At 35.9% G+C, this 13,107-nt stretch overlaps 1 protein-coding gene across 7 annotated transcripts in view; it reads right to left on the minus strand.

Annotated features, from left to right (window-relative positions):
- Window positions 1–13,107, minus strand: part of LOC105466664 (SHOC2 leucine rich repeat scaffold protein) — a 142,680-nt gene that overhangs the window by 32,985 nt on the left and 96,588 nt on the right. For 4 of the 7 annotated variants that reach the window (XM_011715742.3, XM_011715748.3, XM_011715754.3 and 1 more), the window contains one exon: window positions 12,509–12,657. The gene's annotated coding sequence lies outside the window, so the exon portion shown is untranslated. Of the gene's footprint in view, window positions 1–7,256; window positions 7,442–10,230; window positions 10,360–12,508; window positions 12,658–13,107 lie in introns of those variants that run through there. The other 3 variants (XM_071069152.1, XM_071069151.1, XM_071069153.1) reach the window with 3 other exon arrangements.

A 13,107-nucleotide genomic window follows, 5' to 3' on the forward strand; every position in this document is an offset into this window, starting at 1 on the left:
AGGACTTGCCTTGACTCAGATGAGACTTTGGACTGGGGACTTCTGGATTAATGCTGAAATGAGTTAAAACTTTGAGGGACTGTTGGTAAGGCATGATTGGTTTTGAAATGTGAGGATATGAGATTTGGAGGGGCCAGGGCACAATTATATGGTTTGGCTCTGTCCCCACCCGAATCTCAACTTGAATTGTGTCTCCCTGTATTCCCCCATGTTGTGGGAGGGACCCAGGGGGAGGTAACTGAATCAAGGGAGCCAGTCTTTTCCATGCTATTCTCATAATAGTAAGTCTCATGAGATCTGATGGGTTTACCAGGGGTTTCTGCTTTTGCTTCTTCCTCATTTTCTCTTGCCGTCACCATGTAAGAAGTGCCTGTCGCCTCCTGCCATGATTTTAAGGCCTCCCCAGCCATGTGGAACTATATGTCCAATTGAACCTCTTTTTTTTTTCCCAGTCTCGAGTATGTCTTTATCAGCAGCATGAAAACAGACTAATACAAATAGTATCTAGTAAATCTGAATATCTGTATATTCTATAAGTAATTCCATTTTTAGGTATATACCATAGACACATACATATGTTTATCAAAAGACACATTCAAAAATGTTCATAGCAGCATTAGTCATAGAAGCCTGAAACTGAAAAGGAATCATAATATTCATCAGCAGCAGAATGGTGATATAAATTGTGGTATATTCACATGATGGAATACTATATAGCAATGCAAATGAACAAACTACAATTATATATGCATCATAAATTTCATTTGTATTTTGTGTACTTTTATATATATTTTTACTTTTATAGTTTACATAAAAAAGCTACCTACAACTGAAAAATATATATGTGACTTACTTGACAATGTAATACCCTTCATACACACAGAGCATTTAAGATCAGAAGGAAAAACAAAAACCGGTAACTCACAAAATAAAGAGTTAAATTTTTCAGAAATTGTGAAAAAATATAAAAAATAAGAGAAGTTTTTTCTTCCAGATTTAAAGACTGCTACCCAAAAAGAAGCATTTGATGATATTGCACATTACAATTCTAGCATTAGCTAGATTAAAAGTCTTGGAAGTTTAGTTCACACACTGTATTCTCCATTTTGGTTAATGAAGACAAATGCCTTTACGTTACTTGTCGCCTTTCCCATTGGTTTCATATCTTGGGAAGCATTTTGTCTTTTCCTCTTAGGAATTTTAAAGAAAGGTAACATTCACATCCAAGAATGAATCAGATGGTAACTTCATGGTACCCGGGTGTGACAGTGATAAATGTCAGTGATAATTAGTTATAAATTATAAAATTCTCAGATTAATAGTTTAATATAATAATAATAAAGCTCAGACTAATTCCATGATCTTTCATATTTCATCATGTCAAACTCTAAAAAAGGAAAAAGACAATATACTTTTTAGTGTTTGGGGGGAAAATTCAAAGTTGTGGTATTCTCATGGCAATCACAAAGGAAAAAACCTATAATAAATACACTAAACATAAAAAGCAGGGAATTAAAACATACTACCAGAGAATACAGAGAATACTACTTATCCACAAAGGAGGACAAAGAAGGAAGACAGGACTTACAAAACAACCAGAAAACAACACAATGGCAGTAGTAAGTCCTTACCTATCAATAATAACGGTAAATGTAAAAGGACTAAATTCTCTAATCAAAAGACAGAGTGCCTGAATAGATTTAAAAACAAAAACAAAAGCAAGACCCAACTATATGCGGACTATCAGAAACTCACTTTATCTGCAATGACACACGTAGACTGAAAGTGAAAGGATGGGAAAAAGATATTTCACACAAATGGAAACCAAAAACAGAGCAGTAGCAGCTATATTTATATCAGACAAAATAGAATTCTAGTAAAAAATTATAAAAAGACAAAGTCATTATGTAAATGATATGGGAGGGGGCAGGGAAGTGCTGGGTAGGGACACGAAGGGTACCCAGCAAGGGCTCTACCCTCGGGCCTGTGCCTGCGGACCTAGGTGGGCAGGCACTCTAGTTTTCGCAACCAAATGTTGCATTTTTCAAGACCACCCTGGCCCGCCATGCCCCCATCCTATGCCTATGAAAACCCTGAGACCCCAAGACCCTAGCGGGCACAGAGATAAGCGGCTGGACGCAGAGAGGAACACACTGGCGGAAGAACACAGAAGTTCCTGAATGTCAACCTCTTGAGGGGCAGAGTGGAAGAGCACACCGACAGGTACCAGCAAATGCTGACGGGTCATCAATGCGGGACAATATGGAATTCAGCCAGGGCGATCACAGGACAGTCTACCGCTGGGCAGCTCAACTCCAGGGGAAGATCACCTTCCCACTCCATCCCTCTTAGGGCCTCCCCATTCAACTCGCTGAGAGCTACTCCACTCATTAAAACTTTGCACTCATTCTCCAAGCCCACATGTGATCCAATTTTTCTGGTATACTAAGGCAAGAATCTGGGATACAGAAAGCCCTCTGTCCCTGCGATAAGGCAGAGGGTCTAACTGAGCTGATTAACACAAGCCGCTTGTGGACAGCAAAACTGAAAAAGCACACTGTAACACATGCCCACTGGGGCTTAAAGTTCTAAACACATACAATCTACTAGGATTGAAATATGAGAAATAGAAAACCTGAACAGATCAATAATAAGTAACAAGAAAGAAGAAGTAATAAAGTCTAACATCAAAGAAAAACCCCCAGGACCCGATGACTTCATGCTGAATTCTAGCAAATATTAAAAGAACTAATTCTCCTCAAACTGTTTCCAAAAACTGAGGAGGGAATACTTCCAAACTCATTCTACAAAGCTAGCATTACCCTGATACCAAAATCATACAATAATAATTTTTAAAAAAAGAGTACAGGCCAATATCTCTGATGAACATAAATGCAAAAATCCTCAACAAAAACCTAGTAAATTGAATCTAACAACACATAAAAAAGATCATGATGATCAAGTGGAATTCATCTTAGGGATAAAAGGATGGTTTAACATATGCAAATCAGTAAGTGTGACATCACATTAATAGAAACAAGGACAAAAAAAATACGATCATTTCAATAGATGCTGGAAAGGCATTTGATAAAACCCAACATCCCCTTCATCATAAAAACTCTCAACAAACTGGGTATAGAAGGAACATAATAAAGGCCATATATGGCACACCCACAGCTAGCATCATATTGAATGGTGAAAAATTGAAAACCTTCCCTCTAAAATCTGGAACACAATGAGGATGCCCATGTTCAACACTTCTATTTAACATAGTACTGGAAGTCCCATCCAGAGTCCATTCCTACGGGAAGACAAAGAAATAAAGGGCATCCAAATTGGAAAGGAAGATGTCAAATTGTCTGTGTTTGCAGATGACTTGATCTTACATTTAGAAAAAATGAAAGACTCTTCCAAAACATTACTAGAACTGATAAACTAGTAGTTACAAGATAGAGAATCAACATACAAAAATCAGGAGCTATGATGTTAGTTGTGCACTTGAAAAAAAAAAAAATCAGTAGCATTTCTATATGCCAAGAGCAGACAAACTGAAAAGGAAATCAAGAGAGCAATGCCATTTCTAATAATTATAAAAAAGCCACACCTAGAAACAAATTTAACCAAAGAAATGAAAGATCTCTACAATGAAAACTATAAAACACTACTGAAAGAAATTGAAAAGGACACACACATACCAAAAGGAAATACATTCTGTGTTCATTGTTTGGAAGAATTAATATTGTTAAAATGTCCATACTACTCAAAGTGATCTACACATTCAATGCAATCACTATTAAAATACCAATGACATTTTTCACAGAAATAGGAAAAAATTCCTAAAATTTTTATGGAATCACAAAAAACAAACAGAATAGCCAAAGCAACCCTGAGCAAAAAGGACAAACCTAGAGACACAATATCTGACCTCAAAATATAGTACCAAAACAGCATGGCAGTGGCATAAAAAGAAACATAGACCAATGGAACAGCATAGAGAACTCAGAAATAAATCCATACATTTACAGTCAACTGATTTTTGACAAAGGCACCAACATATATTGAGGAAAGGATAATCTCTTCAATAAATCATGATGGGAAAATGATATCCATGTGCAGAATGAAAATAGGCATCTCTCTCACTGCATACAAAAATCAACTCAACATGGATTAAAGACATAAATATATGACCTGCAGCTACTAGAAGAAAACACTGGGAAAACACTTCAGGCCACTGATCTGGGCAAAGATTTCATAAGGCCTCAAAAGCACAGGCAACGAAAGCAAAAACTGACAAATGGGATTACCTCAAGCTAAAAAGCTTCTGCACAGCCATGGAAACAATCAACAAAGTGAAGAGATAACCTAGAGAATGAGAGAAAATATTTGCAAACTATTAATCCAACAAAGTATTAATAACCAGGATATATAAGGAACTCAACTCAATAGCAAATACTAATACTCCAACTTAAAAATGGGCAAAAGATCTTCATAGACATTTCTCAAAAGAAGACATACAAATGGCCAACAGATATATGAAAAAATGCTCAACATCACTAGTCACCAGAGAAATAAAAATCAAAACCACAATGAGATATCATTTCACCACAATTAAAACAGCTATTATCAAAAAGACAGAAAATAATAAATGCTGCTGAGGATGTGGAGAAATGAGAATCCTCATACACTGTTGGTGGGAATGTAAATTAGTAGAGCCACTATGGAAAACAATATGGAGGTTTCTCAAAACACTAAACAGTGAACTACCATATGGTTCAATAACTTCTTTGCTGGGTACATATCCAAAAGAAAGGAAATCAGTATATTAAAGAAATAGCCATACTTCCATGTTTATTATAGCAGTAATCACAATAGCCAAGATGTGGAATCAACCTAAGTGTCCATCAACTGATGAATGGATAAAGAAAATGTGGTATATATACACAACTGAGTATTATTCAGCCATGAAACAGAAGGTTATCCTGTCATTTGAAGCAACATGGATAGAACTGGAGGACACTATGAAATAAGCCAGGCACGAAAAAACAAACACATCTTCTCACTTATAAGTGGCATCTAAAAAAAATTGATCTCATGAAGGCAGTGAGTAGAATGGTGGTTACCAGAGGCTTGGTAGGGCAGTGAGAGTGGGGGTTAAAGAGGGGTTGGTTAATAGGTACAAAAATATGGTTAGATAGAAGAAATAAGATACAGTGTTTGGTAGCACAATAGGGCAATCATAGTTAACAATTTATTGTATATTTCAAAATAGCTAGATTTGGAATGTTCCCAACACAAAGAAACTATAAATGTTTGAGGTGATGGACATCACCTCAATTGCCCAGATGTGATCATTACACATTGTATCCTTATATAACTGCATGCATCCCATAGATACGTGCAACTACTTTTTTTTTTTTACAGTTGGTGGGATTCTTGTAATTGTAGGAACTCAAGCTAAAAACCTTAAAATCATCCTTCGCTCCCCTTTTCTCACACTTGCCATACAATCTTTCAGGAAATACGAATTTAAGGGTATATCTAGAATCTACTTCTCACCATTTCTACTGCAATCACTCTTATCCAAGCTATTGTTTGTTTATTGACCTTGCCTTCTAATTGGTCTACCTGCTTTCACCCTTGTGCCACTAATAACCTCTACTCCTCATCACTACCTCTGTATATGTTCAACACAGCAAACAGGAGCATTTTAAATACCTAATCAAATAATGTCATTCCCCTGTTCAAAATAATGATGCAAATACTAATAGCCATATATATATATATATATATATATATATATAAACAAAACTCCTTTTAATGCTCATATTACTAACACTAATCGTTTGGTATTCTTATTATACCCATTTTAGATATGAGTAAATTTGGAGCAGAGGGGTAAAAATAACTTGCCTAAGGTCACAGAACTAGTAGTGGCAGAGCTACATTTATTCACTTCATTCAGGATAAAAATTAAAATCCTTAGCATGACACACAAAGCCTCGTGATCTGCTTTTCTCTTCCCCATCTCTCTGACTTTATGATCTACTCTTAATCAACTTGTTTTTCCTCACTCCAGTCACACAGGCCTCATTTTTCCTTAAACATCAGCTGTTTTACCCAAAATGCCCTTCACTCAGATATAACTAAACTTCATCTCTTATAAGACTCAAATGGCACTTTCTTAGCCAGACTTACCCATACCACCCTATCTGAAATAGCAACATCATATTTTTTCAAATACAAGTTTTAAGAGCAATTTTACGTTCAGAGCAAAATTGAGCAAAGTACAGCGCTCCCATATATACCTATTCCATATACACCCACAGCCTTCCCAGCCAATGTCCTGTGTGGTACATTTGTTACAGCTGCTGACGACTGATACATATTAAGACCCAAAGACCATAGTTCACATAGTGTTCACTTTTGGTGGTGTACATTCTACAGGTTTTGCCAAATGTGTAATGACATGTATCTCCCATAATATCATACCGAGTTCTTTCACCACCCGAAAAATCCTCTGTGCTCTACATATTCGTTCCTCCCTTCCTCCAAACTCTTGTCAACCACTGATCTTTTTATCGTCACTAAACATATGCCTTTTCCAGAATTTAGTTAGAATCATACAGTATAAAATCCTTTCAGATTGGCTTCTTCACTTAGTAATAAGGATTTCAGTTCTCCATGTCTTTTTATGGCTTGATAACTTATTTATTTAGGGATTTCCCAGACACCTCAGGCTCTCTATGTGACCCTGAGAGGCAGTCAGAGTGCATCAAAATGGTAAAGGCTTACAAGGGGTCTGGCTGTGATACCTACAGTATTTGCCACTCCTCCTCCTATAGAGTAATATCCCATTGTATGAATGTACCACAGTTTATCCACTCACTTACTGAAAGACATCTTGATTGCCTGCAAGTTAGCCAATTATGAGTAAAGCTGCTGTATACATTTAATTGCAGGGTTCTGAGCAGATGTTTTAATATATTTGAGTAAATACTAAAAAGCATGATCATATGGTAAGAGTATGTTTTGTTTTGTAAGATACTGCCAAATTGTCTTCCAAAGTGACTGTACCTTTTTGCATTTTCACCGGAAATAAATGGTATTTCCAGTTATTCCACATTCTCACCAGCATTGGTGCTGTTGGTGTTTTGGATTTTAGCTATTCTAATGGTTGTGCAGTGATATCTCATTGTTGTAATGTGCAATTCCCTAATGATAGATGCTGCTGACCATCTTTTCATGAGGTTACTTACCATATGTATATCTTCTTGGTGAGGTGTCTGTTTAGATCTTTTGCTCATTTTTTAATTGGGTTGTTCCATTTCTTATGCTGAGTTTTAAGAGCTCTTTTGTCTATTTTGGGTGAGTCCTTTATCAGGTATGTCTTCAGCAAACACTTTCTCCCAGTCTGTTGTTCTCATTCTCTTGATAGTGTCTTCTGAAGAACAAAAAATTTTAATAAAATCCAATGATGTCTTTCATGAATTGTGGGTTTGGTATTGTATCTAAAAAGTCACTGCTAGACCTAAAGGCATCTAGACTTTCTCCTAGGTTTCCTTCTAGGAGTTTTATAATTTTCTATGTTACATTTAGGTATGGCCAATTTTGAGTTAATTTCTGTGAAAAGTTTAAGGCCTAGATTTGCTTATATTTGCATATGGATGCCCAGTTGTTCCAGCACTGTTAGGTTGAAAAGAACTATCCTTACTCCACTGAATTGCCTTTGCTTCCTTGTCAAAAATGTTGACAATATGTGTGGGGGTCTCTTTTTGGGGACTCTATAGTGTTACTTTGATCCATTTGTAATACCACAGTATTAATTACAATAGCTTTATCGTAAGTCTTGAAATTGGGTGGTGTCAGTCCTCTTGACTCTTTCTTCTCTTTAAATATTTCACTGGCTATTCTGAATCTTTTGCCTCTCCATATAGGTTTCAGAATCAGTTTGTCAATATCCACAAAACAACTTCCTGGGATTTTAATTGAGATTATGTTATGTTGAATTTATAAATCAAGTTGTAAAGAATGGGCTTCTTGACAATATCAAGTCTTCCAGTTCATGAACATGGAATCTCTCTTCATTTAGTCTTATCATTAGAGATCTGTATTTTTCCTCGTATTTTATATTTTGTTTAACTGATACCAAAGTATCCCATTTTGGGGGAGAGGTACTAATATAAATGGTATTATGTCTTTAATTTCAAATTCCAATTATTCGTTTCTCTGTATGGGAAAGCAATTTGCTTTTGTATATAAACCTTGTATTATGCAACCTTGCTATAATCACTTGCTATCATCAGTTGTTTTTGTCAATTCCTTTGGGTTTTCCATAGACAATCATATCATCTGTAAACAAAGAGTTTTATTTCTTCCTTCCCAGTCTGTATGACTCTCACTTCCTTTCCTTGTCTTGCTGCATTAGCTATCACTTCCAGTAAGATAATGAAAAGAAACTGTGAGGGAGAACATCCTTCCCTTGTTCTTGGTCTTCGTGGGAAAGCTTCAAGTTTTTTTTTGTTTTTTTTTGTTTTTACCAGTAAACATAATGTTAGCTGTAGGTTTCAGGTAGATGTTCTTTATCAAGTTGAGTAAGTTCTACTCTGTTCCTAGTTTGCTGAGAGTTGTAATGAAGGAGTGCTAGATTTTGTCAAATGTTTTTTCTGCATCTATTGATACATGATTTTTCTTCTTTGCCTGTTAAGGTGATGGATTACATTAACTGTTCGGTGTTTAAACAGTCTTGCAGGTTGACATTAATCTTGTGAATTATTAGTCATTACTCCTGAAGTACTTCTGTTTCTTTCTCTTTATTCTTCTGGTCTTCACATTAAATGTATATTACATCTTTTGTAGTTGTCCCAGTTTTTGGATATTTGGTTCCAGTTAGTTTTGCTTTTTCTCCTCTTTGCTTTTTATTTGGGAAGTTTCTACTGACACATTATCTTCAAGCTTCCTTCCCCAGCTGTGTCCAGTGTACTAGCCAATCATTCTTTATTGTTAGTGTTTTTTATTTCTAGCATTTGTAAATCTTTTGTAGAATTTCTCTGCTATATTACCCACCTGTTCCTACATTCTGTCTACTTATTCCATTAGAGCCCTTAGCATATTAATCGTACTTATTTAAAATTCCTGGTCTGATAATTCCAGCATCTGTCATATCTGAGTCTGCTTCTGATGGTTGCTGTCTCTTCAAATGGTGTTTTTATCTTTTTAGTATGCCTTGTAATTTTTTTGTTGAAAGCTAACCACAATGTGCTGGTTAAAAGGAACTGAGGTAAATAGGCCTTTAGTAGTGTAGTGCTAAGTTGTGGTCGGGAGGGGAAGCATTCTACAGTCCTAGGATTAGGTCTCAAGTCTTTTAGTGAGCTTGTGCTTCTGTGCTGTGACCTAAACAAATGCTCTTAGCCTCCCTTCCCCCACTCCCAATTAAGTCAGATAAGAAGTATAGAATTGGAGATTTCCCTTCTCCCACATGGAAAGCTAGAGGTGACTAAAGTTGGGTATTTCCCTTTCCCTGAATTGGGTAGGCAGGAGGTTAGGCTCTGATAAAATAATTTCTCTTGAGGCCAGGCTTTTTTAAGAAATACAGAATGCTCTGGCGTATTTCAGAATGGTTCCTTTTTCTCTCCCCATGCTGGAAACATGAGATTTTGGTTTTTTTCTTCTCAATCTTCACTATGAGAACCGGGTAGGGCTCCTAGAGGTAAAACTCAGAAAAGGGAGGGGATCCATTTTTGATACCCCTCCAAGGTTTTGTTTTTAAAAGTATTTGTCAAGACCTAATATATTCAAACATGATTTAATATACATATATTGTGGGATAATTACTACAATCATATTAACATATCCATCACCTTCCCCCACAAGTTAACTCTCAGACTTGTCCACATTGAGCTTCCAGCAGTTTGTCAATTATAGCTTAGGTTTTTCCTACTCTGCCCTTGGTTCCCACAAAGGTTTCTGCTTGTGGGTTTTTGATCCAGTAAGTTGTTGATTCTCTGCATTCATGTGTCTTTCTCCAATTTGGGTGGCTTCAGTTTGCTCTGTGACCTCCATTCTCTGATGGATCTAAGAAAAGTTGTTGATTTTCAGTTTGTTTAGCTTTCTATTTGTTAGGACAGAGTGACAACTTCCAAGCTCCTTACATGTTGCATCAGAAACCAGAAGTCCATTGCTTTTTTATAAATAGTATTTATCAACCTTTAATAAATCATAAAATTTACTTACCTTTTGCTTGCCTTACTAGAATGTAACTATGGTCTGTTATGTTTGCTAACATATCCTGCATCTAAATCAGTGCTCGGCATGTTGGTGAGTGCTCAGATATTTGCTGAATGATATACATGCTGATTCTTCCTAAGAAACGAGATATAAAAAATATCAGTTGGGCACTGTGGCTCATGCCTGAAATTTGGAACACTGAGGTGGGAGGATCGCTTGAGCCCAGGAATTTGAGAACAGCCTGAGCAACATAGCAAGACCTTGACTCAACAAAATAATAACAATAATAATAATAAAATTAGCTGGGTGTGGTAGTGTGTGCTTGTAGTCACCCTGTTACTCAGGAGGCAGAGGTGGGAGGATCACTTGAGCCCAGGAGTTGGAGACTGCAGTGAGCTATGATCATGCCACTGCACTCCAGCCTGGGTGACAGAGCAAGACACCTTTAAAAAAAAAAAAAAAAAAAAGATAAAGAAAAAATATATCTTAGACTTTCCCAGGAAAGTCATCAGATAGAAAAAAAATGAACTTGAATGTAGACTCATATATCAACCATACTACAAAAGACAACTGTGATAACTTTAATTTGCATTTATATATTGCAGGCCACCTGGCTTCCTTGGTCTTGGAAGAAATGCAATCTGGCTGCAATACCTGTCATTCCTTTCTTCCCCCTGGATTCATCTAAGCCAATCAGATTGGCTAGCCAGGAGGCCCTCTTTCTTAATTACTGCTGCACGCACAGCTCCAATCTCTCCCAAAGCTGAATTTTTAGAAAAGAGAATGTGACCGTGGCTAAAGCATCATCACCAATTCACAAAATCACAGTCAATGTGATAGAATCAAAAGAATACTATACTAGGACAGGTGGTCCCTAGTATCCTTATACTACTTATCAGACAGTTGGCTTAAAAACCTTTTGATTTGGTTAGTTTAAAATGGGATAATGTCTTATCTTCCTGAGAGAAAGGGGGCAGTCTATGTGATTTTTTTGAACCTACAACTGTAAAGTCACTGTCCAAGACAAAAATTGTATTTGATATTCTCCCTATAAACAACATGAAAGATCCCAAACAAAAATAACAGCAATTAAGTATGCAAATTATAGATTATACACTTAAAGTCTTGCACTTTGTTTGTGGCTTTAATCTTGCATTTGGTTTAAAAGGATGAGGAGGAAAGAAATGTGAAACTAATCAAATTTATGGCTATTACAATATATGCTTTTTCAAGTTAAAGATTAATGGGAGAAAAGTTGTGTCTGATATGGCTTTCACCTGGTTAGCCTATTTTAGTCAAGGCTCCACTTTATCAGCTTTCACCTGGCTAGCCTATTTCAATCAGGCCAGTGCAGATGTCATGGTTTAGATGGTGAGGCAATACAGTGGAGTAGAAAGAATACTGATTAAGTAGTGAAAGACTAAGGTTGTAATTTCAATGCTGATATGACACTGCATCAATGTATAAGTCATTCACTTTCCCTGGATATTCCCTGAAAATGAAGTTAGATTTACATAGAAACCAAAGAATCAGGAAAGGAAACATGAAATTAGCTTATTTGTCTAAAATAATACACAACTGATCCTTAAATAAACAAACTAAGCATAACTAAAACTAAAGAAGTGTAAAAAAATGATTACCAACATTGTCATGACAAGTTTTTAAAGGTTTAAAAGAAACCTAGGTCCTTAACAACACTCAATTTAACTTGCAGCCCAAATGGAATGCTAGTAATACAAATTGTTTTTAAAAATTTGCTCTTGGACAAACAATAGTATATAATAGAGAAAAGCTATAAAATAACTGCCAAGGCACACAGGCACAAGCAAACTCTTGTTGAATTCAAATTGTTTTAAGGCTTCCCTTGGAAGAACGGTTTACAGTACAGTATTTTTTTAAGTGGGTATGTAGTAAATAATATTCAAATGTCCTACAAATGTAATTTCCATGAAGAGTGGTAAATGAAACAAATATACATATGTATGGGTATACACATATAAACTGAAAAACAGTAATGCTTAATTCTTAGATATATCATCTATGCTAACACCCAATGAATATGGTAACAATGATCATGCCCTGAGAAAATTAACTGGATAAATTATTGTACAAAAACATACAATTTGAAAAAGTTTGCTTTTACGGTTCTCACCTGCAATCCAAAGAAATTAAGGGTTACCCAGAATTACTGGATGTACAGTATTTTTTTGAAGTGCACATCAAAGGCCAAAATCTGTAAATTTATGACTTGCCTCTAAGTTGATGATCACAGAAAAAAGAAAAGTCATCTCCAAATATTTTATTAGAAAACAGTGATTACCTCAAATCTAGGTTCATCCATGAATCTTCACTGTTAACATTTTAGTCTCTATAAAGGCAATCAATGTTCTCACTTGCCCCAAGATGGACTTTATTCCGCAGTCACAGGAGGTGCTTTGGAGGTTAGAAAAATCGAATTCTGAGTTAAATCAGATACTTACTTTTAAAAAAGTAGGTTACTCAAAATAGGTGTGAATTCCATTAGTTTGTGATCTAAGGGCAAAAATGTTCTATCTGTCCATAGTGTGTGTTTGACAACAGAAGATATAGGATAAACATTTAATTTTGCACTAATGAACAGTGCTAGTTAAAAGACATCGAATATATAATAAATAAAATTCAGCAAAATATAATGATCCCAAATCAGGGAAAACCAGAGAAGAACTTCTTGACAAACTGGTCACCTGCCTGAGTTGAGACAAATAAAATTCACTTTTGTTTGTATCTTCACCTTCGTGATTTTATCCCTTTTCTCTTCTTTCATATATTCGTATGTATGTACACACATGTATACACATGGTACATCTTTACATTTCAGAAACTGAAAAATGAATCCCAAACACT

Source organism: Macaca nemestrina, chromosome 9 (genome assembly GCF_043159975.1).
Source record: "Macaca nemestrina isolate mMacNem1 chromosome 9, mMacNem.hap1, whole genome shotgun sequence".
NCBI lineage: Eukaryota > Metazoa > Chordata > Mammalia > Primates > Cercopithecidae > Macaca > Macaca nemestrina.